The sequence below is a fragment of the Corvus brachyrhynchos genome, unplaced genomic scaffold, assembly GCF_000691975.1.
Source record: "Corvus brachyrhynchos isolate BGI_N302 unplaced genomic scaffold, ASM69197v1 scaffold11, whole genome shotgun sequence".
NCBI classification, from domain to species: domain Eukaryota; kingdom Metazoa; phylum Chordata; class Aves; order Passeriformes; family Corvidae; genus Corvus; species Corvus brachyrhynchos.
Genome location: NW_008236965.1, coordinates 5031825 through 5042188, shown reverse-complemented (window position 1 = coordinate 5042188; position 10364 = coordinate 5031825). Strand labels below are relative to the sequence as shown.

The window sequence follows — 10364 nt, the reverse complement described above, 5'->3', positions numbered from 1 at the left end:
ACCGGTTACCTCCAAATCAGGGCAGGGTCAACCTGAAACAAAGTTTTAACTTCTTCTGCAGGAGCAGACCTAGGAACTACCTTCCCTCACCTCACATACTTAGGGGCAAGCTTTAAGTAATGCAGTTATGTCCTTTGCTAACCAAAACAGCCCCTTACATCGCACTCACCATCACCAGCCTGGCTCAACCCACAGAACATCCGTCACAGAAGAGAAGAAAACCACCAGCAAATACAGGGAAAACACCTCCAGGGGACATTCTGGCAAAATTATGTAGCAAGGACAGAACTCAACACATTCTTGTACATGTGCCTTGGCAAACAAGCTGAGTGAGAAAGATGGGGTTAAGAAATTAATTGAGCAGCTTCTAAAAATGAAGGGAAAAATGAAACAAAACAAGGTCAGGAATATATGAGCAAACAAAGAAATGCAATGGCAAGGCTGAAGTGCAATGGCGTTAGAGTGCACAAAACAGCAGAATGAAAACCAAAGTTACAAAGACTGAGGTAAGCGCACAGGTTGCCGTCACAGACAGAAGATGACCCAAATATTTAAGAGACTGTCAGTACAGAATCCAGTGAGAAACCATTGAGAAACCATTCTGTACTGTCAGTACAGAATCCAGTGAGAAACTAAATTAAGGAAAAAGGGGGGAAAAAAATCCTCAAACCTAGCATAATATTGGATTAATCATCAAAATGTCTTCAATCCAAAGAGAATTCAAAGGATATCCACACTCATGAAGTGTATTATTTATATCACTTACATCTCAATTCATTCTGTAAACTGAGTTTTTGTCTTTCTCTGATTAATGTCCCTTTTTTAAAAACATAATGAGTTTCTTTCTTAAAAATCAGATGGAAACCATTTATGTGCCTTTAATTCCTTACTGAAGTTTTTTATTGTTAATCCCCAAATCACTTCTACTAGCCACCTTCCACTGTGCAAGTCCTTTCTCAGAAACCATTATATTAGTAGACAAGCCTAAGTCTTCACCCTCACTGCATTGCTAGTACATAATACTGGTGTCAGAAAACAGGATGGAAAACATTTTTCCTGCCTAACTTTGCTCTTTTTATTTTGAAAGAATTACTGAAGGGGTATGCATTGCTTTATTTCAAAGAAGGTGGTATTCTACAGAAAATGTCAAAATTGCTCTCTGTTTTGCCTGCCATGCATCTCCATTATCCTTTTCACTGTTAGCCAGGCACTCAAGTAAGCCAAATGTCCTGAAAAAAAAATTTATGCATACCTAGGGCTTCCCAGTGCAAGTTTATCTTGACAGCATGCCTGCTCATAAAAACACACAACAGAATTACAGAGACAAATGTAACATTTAAAAGAAGCCTAGGCAAAAAGGAAACGTTGGGTTCAGTCTGCACAAAAAAGACTAAGGTTTTTCTGTCAATGATTCTGCATCTAAGGCAGGACAAGAGACAGCAATTTTAAAGCCCATTAGCTTTTTTGACCCTACCAGGGGTACAAATGCAGTAACTCACACCTCACCATTGGCAACCTCATGGGTGGGACAGTCATCAACGGGCAATCTCTGCTGGATAAGGACTGAGGCTATTCTTTTACACAGATATACTGATACTGCACAGAGGAGGAATCTAACAAAACATCCACTTTGAAGCATCAATTAAGTTCTCCGTTTTAGTTTGAAATAAAGGCAGACATTTTCAGGTTTAATATGAACAAGAAGTTTTATTTGTCCCTTTTTTCTTCTACAAATCCTTCAAGATTAAAATTCCATATGCAATGGGGAAAAAGAATTACGCATAGTTTGAACAGCAAAACCAGTTATAGACAGAAAAGAGGTACAGAGTAAGCTAAGAAATATTTCCCCCTGCCAATTCTTTCATTTGTACAAGTCTTAGTTTGCTTTCACCACCAGCATTCATGTGCTATTACATTTAGAAACACATGAGACATCAGGCACAACTGCTGGCCATGCTCCCATCGCTCCTCTCCTCTTCCTTGCTGTTTGTCACTGCCAGTGCTGCAGAACCATTCAAGGAAAGGACCTGTGCAGCCTCCTCCATGGACACACAGTCCAGCAGCCATAGTTCCCATTCCAAATTCCACACACGGGGAACATGTACCTACAGGCACTAGTTGCTTCCCAAACAAGTGTGACTTAACTGCATCACTTCAAAGCTATCCTTCATGAATCTGGAATACCTTTTCCTTAAACCTAATCATCTATTCATCTGTTGTCTCTTAAATAAAAACCCTACTTCATACCATTTTTAAAACTCTTTAAGGGGCTGAAAAGAGGCAAACAAAGAGAGTAAGAACGTAAGAGGAGTTTTTTAATAAAATACAATATTTTATTAAATGAAATTTGCAATACTTAAAAATACTTTCTAGCAAACTACCCAGCATATAGACTCATCTATACTTGAAGACACAACAGCATACTTCCTTATTTCTGTAATAGAGATAATCAGTTTATCTCTTAGTGCATACTGTGGCATCATTATGGAAAAGTAACATCTCAAAGGCTAAAGGAAGAAAAATTACATGAATGTATCAGAACTTTAGAAAATGTAACAAAAGCTTTGTATTTATAAACTCAGTATTATTTAGAATTACACATATGACTTTAAACCAAAACATTAAAAATCAGGTCTTCTTTCATTTATGCACACAAATATGTATCAGTTGGCATTCTGACAAGAAATATGATCTGAGTTGGAATCCCTTTTAGTTCATATTCTTTGTATAAAAAAACCCCAAAAAGTTAAATTCTTTCAAGAAAAGGAAATCAAACTTCCACATTTTCATACAACTGAACTTCTAATAAACTGATATATCTGAACACCTCCTCTAGTCTCTACAAGCAGAGCTAGGACAGACAGACTTTTGTCAAATTTACAGTCTTTCAAACCAGCAAATATTAACTACCCATATACATCATTACAACAACTAAGCTCAAGTATTTCTTAAGTTGTTAAAGAAAGCAAGTGGGTACTTAGTGCTTTACGAATATATTTTTGTAATGTCATTTTCTTTAACATCAAGCAGAAATTTTCTGCACTATCAAAAATGCTCGGAAAGTCACCCGCGGTGTACTGCTCACTATTTATGAAGTGATTAGCATAAACAAAGTTTTAAGCTGTCAGCAGTAAAATATTGCCTGTAAATGTTCTGCTCTCCCTCCAGGTAAGTTTACGACCTGCTTTAGAATATGAGCAACTGTAATTACAGTTAGTCATACATTTCAAGACTGCAAAACTCTCTCTAAACTCTCAAACCCTATTAAGTGTGTTATTCAGTACAGAGTAAGGCATTGTATATTTTAAAAAGAAACACTACCAAGGTTTAGACCAAAGATTTGCCCCAAAAAATCCTGAAACAAGAAATAATACTTATAAATGAGAACATTAGAGAAGTAAGGTCTCCAAATTAAACAGCACAGCTTGTATTAACGCACAGCAGAATTTGTCATGTAGATTTAACATTTACTAAATTGACAGTAATTTTTGAAACTGCAGTTTAGAGCTGCTCTATGGCTACCAACAAAAAATGAAAAAGCTTTTCTCCTCCTTCCCTCCCTCCCCATCCCGCTTTAAAAGTCAAAAGATGTGGGGTTGTAAAAACCTGAAAAAGGAAATGGTATGTGTGAAGTCAGCAGTTCAGCAAAGCAGCTGACTGGCCATTAACAGCTTTAAATATTCTTAAAATGCCAATCTTCCCACATGAAAGGGTATTTTAATGTTATATTAAAATAAATAAAAAAATATGTCTTATGTTTCTACCTTAAGCAAAACTGCCAGTTTTAGTAGTTTACTAGTACATATTTACAGTAGCATAAGACTTTGACAATTTGTTTAAACATTTTGGTGAATTCAGCACACTGAAACCTCTGTGCTGTTTTCCACTTCCCCCTTCAAGCAAGGAGTACTCTTCCTGAAAACATTCATCATTGTTATTCAACCTGGCTTTGTCCAAATACCTAACCCAATTTTTTTTCCTACAGTAAACTAATTAAGTGATGCAAAAAAAAAAGAAAATCTTTTTTTTTTGCATGATTAGCACTAAGAGCTATATACCTGCAGGAAATTCTCTCTACACTCAGATACATCTCCTCTGTCTAGCTCAGGCTCCCTTGACACAGAAGAGAGGTCTCCAACTATTTGTTCTGCAAGGCACTGAGCATACTTTTAGCACAGCGTAAACACAGAAGGTAAGGAAGAAAAGAAATTGCTGCTGCAAATATAGCAAGAGATGCCCAGATGCTAAAGAACCCTATACAGCTTTTCTGCACTTTTCTTCTGAAGACAAGAAGCAACACCACCAGCAGCAGTCAGAAAGAGAGTGTATGCCCTAAGGTAACAAGGGGGGAAAAGACAAACAGAGGCCCAATGGCAGAAAGGGGATTTTTAACCCTTTAGGCAACTCTGCCTTCCTCCCTTCTTACACTGCCTTCAAACTGGAAAAGGACTGTGAAAGCTTGGTTCAGATATGATCCAACAGAGCTCTATCCACACAGTGCATAGCCAGCAAATTCATCCCCAAGGTCCAGATTTTTTATTCACAACAGAGTATCCACAGAAACATACGCACTTTTACTCTGATGAAGAAATCTGCAGCAGTCAAATAGCATGCACAATTTATTTTTTCATTGCAGGCATGGAGAACAGCCTTGGGACGTTTCTGCACAGGATCCGACTGCAGTCAGCAACCCAGATGAAGTTACCTTGTTTCAGAACAACATGCTTGTCTCCCCTCCCTTGTACTCAATGCCAACAGCAACGTACTTCTGCTACCATCCTCTTCCAGCATGTAATATATCTGTTTCTCTGTCCCACTTGAGAATCCAAACAACATATTGCTGACTGGGACTCCCTGCTACTGTATATTAACAAAGACACAATTTGCCTCAACACATTTTTCTGCTGCTGCAACACTCCATGGTGTAGCCTGTCTTACATAAAGGAGTAACTACACTGATCCCACGTACTGGTGTCCAGTCAGAGAACAAAACCAAACCAACCAGAACTAAACAACCCTTAAGCAATCTCCTGATAGCTCGCCTGTTGAGACAATGTTTCTGTGGGAAGAAAACCCCAGGGAGCTCCTTGCAGTTTCTAGGCACATGCACTAGACTCACCTGTTGCTGGTGCTGATACCTGTGCTGTTTCCACCAAAAGTCCCCTTACACAAGGGATCTTCGTGCAGATGCCACCAAAAATATTTTTTGATCTATTTGGACAAACATTATCATTGAATCACAGAATACTGTGAGTTGGAAGGGACCCACAAGGATCCTCAAGGACAGGACAAGGCTCCCTGGACAGGACAACCCCAAGAATCACGCCAAGTGCCATTCCAAAGGACCATTCAGTGCTGCTAGACATTTCTGCAGCTAACAAAGCACTAACAGGTCATAAAAGACATAACAACTCCTAAATGCTCAAAGGACTAGACAGCTGCAAATACTCCGCTGTACTATTTGCTTCACTCTTCAAAAATGGAAGAAGACGAAAGACTTAAAGCATCATGAACATTTGCAGCAAATCTGTATTTCTCTTCCCACTTCCTTCTATGAAAACTTTCCAATTATATTAAAAAAAAACAACCCACAGGGGAAGCAAGCAGTAACAGGGCAATCTCCTCCACCTCTTCTTCAGCATGACTGCACACCTTTCACTAGTTGGATGTGGCTTCAGCCCAGGACAGAGGCAGAGTATCTCCCTTTCTGCTGTTTCTGGAGATCGCCTTTCTGAAGGCAATCCCCCCTCTCTCATCCACCCAGTGCTTACACCATTGAGCATTAGGGAATATTCAGACTAGGTAGTGTTTTCCTACAACAAGCTAAAAAATAATTACATACATATTCAAAGTTTTCAACCTAACTACAACACTGCTTATTTTGAGATTGAAAACAGTTCGTATCGTCTGACCTTTCCAGAAAACCACTGTCTGCCTCTTTACAGCCCTCCAGTGCAGGGTACACATACAAGAGATTTGGTAGGGGAAGTGCCATCAAACATGTGGCAGCCCTTTTAATCTTTGAGCCCCTGACACACACTAATGACAATAAAGAGTTCCACCAAATTTAGCAGCTCTGATACCCTTTCACATTCCTCCATGCACAAGACTCAGTTTTACAAACTGTCCTTTTTAAGTGGGCTTTTAAAAGTGCCCCAAGAACTGCACTCCTTCCCACTGAACCTGCCTGCATTAATCTCTGATAGATTCCACACAGTACATAAATAATGGTACACGCTTCATTTTAGGTATGCACCTCATTAAAACGGTGCTACTCTCTTATAGGTTTTATAAACTTCAGCTGCTCCCTGAACTAAGGTATGGTAGAGAGGATGAAAGGCTCAACCTCGTCTTTGCCCCACAGTAAAATGAGTCTCGTATTACCTGAAGACAACTGACTTAGATTTCCATCAAAGAAATTCATCCCTTTTACTAAAATTGATGGAAATGAAAATTACAGAATCCCCTTGGTATCTTAAATAGAATTTCACCTGATTTGTGAAGTTTAAGGCCTAGAATCAAAATATCTGAACAGTGCATCTACCTTTCAATAGAATGTCTTACTTGGGTTTAGAGACAACATACAAATAGGAAGAATATAAACCACTTAAGGGTTAAAAAAAAAAAAGAGTAATCAGTCCAAAACACTGCTCAAGCATAAACTGGATACAGCATTACTTTTACAAAGCCAAAAAAGAAAATGTACTTCAGGATTAGCTTGTACATAAGATATCTAGACAGTGTCTTACCTGTGAAGTAGAAAGGCTATCACCCTGTTAAAACACATGAGAAGGCACCAAAATTCTGTTAAAGGTGTAGTATTTCAGAGAGACTTTGATATTAGGCTCTGCTAGTAATTCAGAAAAGCAGGAAGAGAGTGCTTGTAAGAATCACAATAAGCACCCCATTGGTATTGCATCAACTTGGATCCAAACTGATCAACTGCTACCCATAAAGCAAGAGCCTTAGTTAGAGTCCAGAACTATGAAACAGTCTTGAAACAACATTGCTGAAATAGAAGAGACATGGAACATCACAAAGAAGAAATCTATACTTCATTTAGACCCAAGATAAGAAAATAATGAATTTTTGGTCCTATCCAAAAGACATAGAAAGTAAAGCTGTTAGTTTTTCTGACAGGGATCTTGGGAGGAGAGTTGGTAGGGGCACGCACACAGCATATCCCTGCATACACACAGTGCTAAGGGTATTAACACATCACATCCCCTCTACTACAAACCGTTTAGTTGTGTGTACCTGTGCCCAATGTCCATTGTATACAAAAGAAACTATCAGAGCAAGCCCAAATAAGTAAAAGTGATAAGTTGGCTGATAGAGACAGCTGCTGCTTTCTGAATGGTTATGAGGCAGCTCCTGACTATCCTCCAGATCTACACCCTTGTTGACCAAGTGGAAAGACTAACAAGGACGAAATAAAAGTACCTCTGACAGTCATCATCACCACTTATGCACCAGTTACTCTTTGTGTATAGATCTGCCGCAGATAAAAGGGGAGCCTGCTCACTGTTGGCTCAGGTACCTGAAGCCACCCTTCCCATCCCAAAAGATGGTAATCTACTTGAAGAGATCACAGATACAGAATATGAGTTTTAGGCAATGTGATGAGTTTACAGAAACACAGCTGGACTGAGCAGGTGACTCACCAAAACATCCCCTGCTGCCCCCAGGAGCAAGGCAGCATTGCTGCTGCTCCGTGGCCAGCACTGCGGCAGGAGCTGGGTGCACACCCTCAGCCCTCACACGTCAAGTCAGCCAGCAGGTGCATGAAGGTACAAAAATAGTATTTACACGGAAACATACTCTTAAAAAACCCTACAGTTCACTTAAGGACTTAACTGCCCCACTTTTTAGTGACTTTACCTCAAACAAATTAACTGCCTCTCCACTTAGTCATTATAAGGAAAGTTGCTCACACACACTATTACCAGTCATCGTTTCAATGCAAAAATACACTTATCTGCAAATAACTAATCCAAAAGCTTCCCAAAACTGAATTATAGAACACTTGGACCTTAAAAGAAGTCTCCAAAGAAGCTGTACAAATTTTCTAGGAAAAGCACCCTCATATACCATAAACATAAATCACAGTAATAAAGAATTATTCATCAAATTGTATTACAATATTAACAAATATTCTGGAACTTTAAATTTAACATTTTCATTGCTTCTTCTTTACCCACTGCTCTATTATGCCTTGACAATTTTATATGGGCTTTTCTGGCTCTTCCCACATGCTAGAAAAATCTCATTCTGGGCAACTTACAGTTGCATGTCTTACACTTTAAATAATACAAATGGTATAGTCCTTTACATTTAAGATTTTAATCTCTGAAAGAAGCAATCGGCACAAAGGCTGCATGCCTAAGGCTATTTCTTTCAAATGGGAATGAACAGAACTTTAAATGCCCTGCAGATGTGGAGGTCACAAAGTTGCTTAACAACCTCCCTTGTCTAGACTCCTTGAAACAGTGTCCTGGTCCCTACCTGCAATTTGTTCTATTTTTACACTTAAAAAATATCACAGTAGACTATCTAGTATAGACTAGTATTTCTAAAGAATTCCTTAAAACACGAAAAGAATAACTATGTATTTCACTCAGCCTTGTTTGAGGTAGATGTATCCAGATAAATAAGAAAGCCAGCTGCAGTGTCCTGAACGGTTAATGACAAATGTAGTTTCCTGTTAGTGACACTATTTAGTAGCAGCGGATAATTGGTGAGGACTTCATTTGTCCCTGTACATTCACTCAGTAAAGGGAATAAACAGGACTCGCTCACAGCTCACGATCCCACTGGAATATCAAGAAAACAACAAAAGACACCTATGTACAACAGGCAGAAGCAGCTACCTATGTTTGCTTCAAGTTTTTTCACATTCTCTCAAGTAAATCTGCATTTTATACACACAAATTTTAGACAGGTAATGGAATTAATACTTTCTCAGTACTACAGATTTCACACTAACGAAATGCCTCTTTTGAACTCGAGCAGTTACTCCAGAAAACAATGCCTCTGCCTTACGAGAGCACACTATCTGGACACAGCAACAGCAGTCACAGCAAAGGAGGAAAAAAAAGCATCTGTACATTCAATGTAGAAACACACAAAGTCAAAAGAAAAATATCTTAAAGTACTGCCATTGCTTGTTTCCTAAAATTCCTGCATCAAGATCAATACTTACATATGTGTGAATGTTAAGAACAATCTAGTTATGTTATGTTCTCATATCTACGTGGCTTCTAATTGCTGTGGAAGTAGTTTATACTTGCAGCTATAGCACAGCATGAAAAGCCAACATTTATTTTTGCTGAATCTGAACATTACTACAAAAATATAAAATACCAAGCAACCTGAAAGATATCACACTAATATTGTTACCTATTTACACCAAATAGAAAACTAAAGCATCAACTCCATCAACCGTGTTTCAAGCAAAATTAGTAAACTCTACTTTCATATTCAAGACTAGACCATGTTAAAGTTAAAAGCCATACAAACACTTCCCGGTCTCAACCTCAGTTTCACCATACACTGTTTCCTGCAGCCTCCCGCTTGCATTACTGTGCAACTTCCCATAAATAAAGTACTAACAGAGGTGTCTCCAATGCGCTTTTTCTTTACATCAATTCAAGTAATATCATCCTTAAATAGTACTTACATTTTATGGTACCCTAAGGGAGAAAATCAGCTCCCCCTGCTCCCAAACACACAGCCTGGCTGTACAAGGAATTTCTCTGGACATGCTGTAAGTGCGACCACTCACGTGGGCTGTGGGTTGCTGTAGCCTGAGCAACACTTGATGGTGGCCCAGGGAGAGCTGGTACAGTGCAACGCATTCCCTCCCCTATTTATTCCGTAAGATTAACGTGACAGCCCAGAACCCAAGTGTAACACAGCAAATGCCTTCCCGCAATACTGCTCCATCTGAACCAGTGCTGCAGTTGTTACCAACCCTGAGCGACTGCCCCACCAACTACTTTGCTCTGCCTCTTCCAAATAGGAAGATGCAGTACGAATGATTTAAAAATCCAAAGGTTTAAGACTGTTACTCTGAATTATAAAAAATTCATAACCAGTCAAATTTGAAGAGCTGTTTACAAGTCAGACACAGCATGCTCTGAAAACTGACTTTCATATCTACAGTCAGTCTATGCTTTTTAAGTTTTAGTCACCTTGTCTACATTAGTTAGGATATGTGTGAGTCACAAGCAAAGTTTACATGACCAGATCTCACTAAAATATCAGTATTTCCCATTTCCATTAAACTTTTTAGGTCTTAGAATTATTTTTTGCTATCTCTTATAGTCTAACTCATCAGTGAGAAACAGAAAATAACTGTAGGG

General features: G+C 38.8%; 1 protein-coding gene across 1 annotated transcript in view; it reads right to left on the bottom strand.

Annotated features, from left to right (window-relative positions):
• The window catches only part of SCML2 (sex comb on midleg-like 2 (Drosophila)), a 74902-nt gene that overhangs the window by 63798 nt on the left and 740 nt on the right, over positions 1 to 10364 (bottom strand).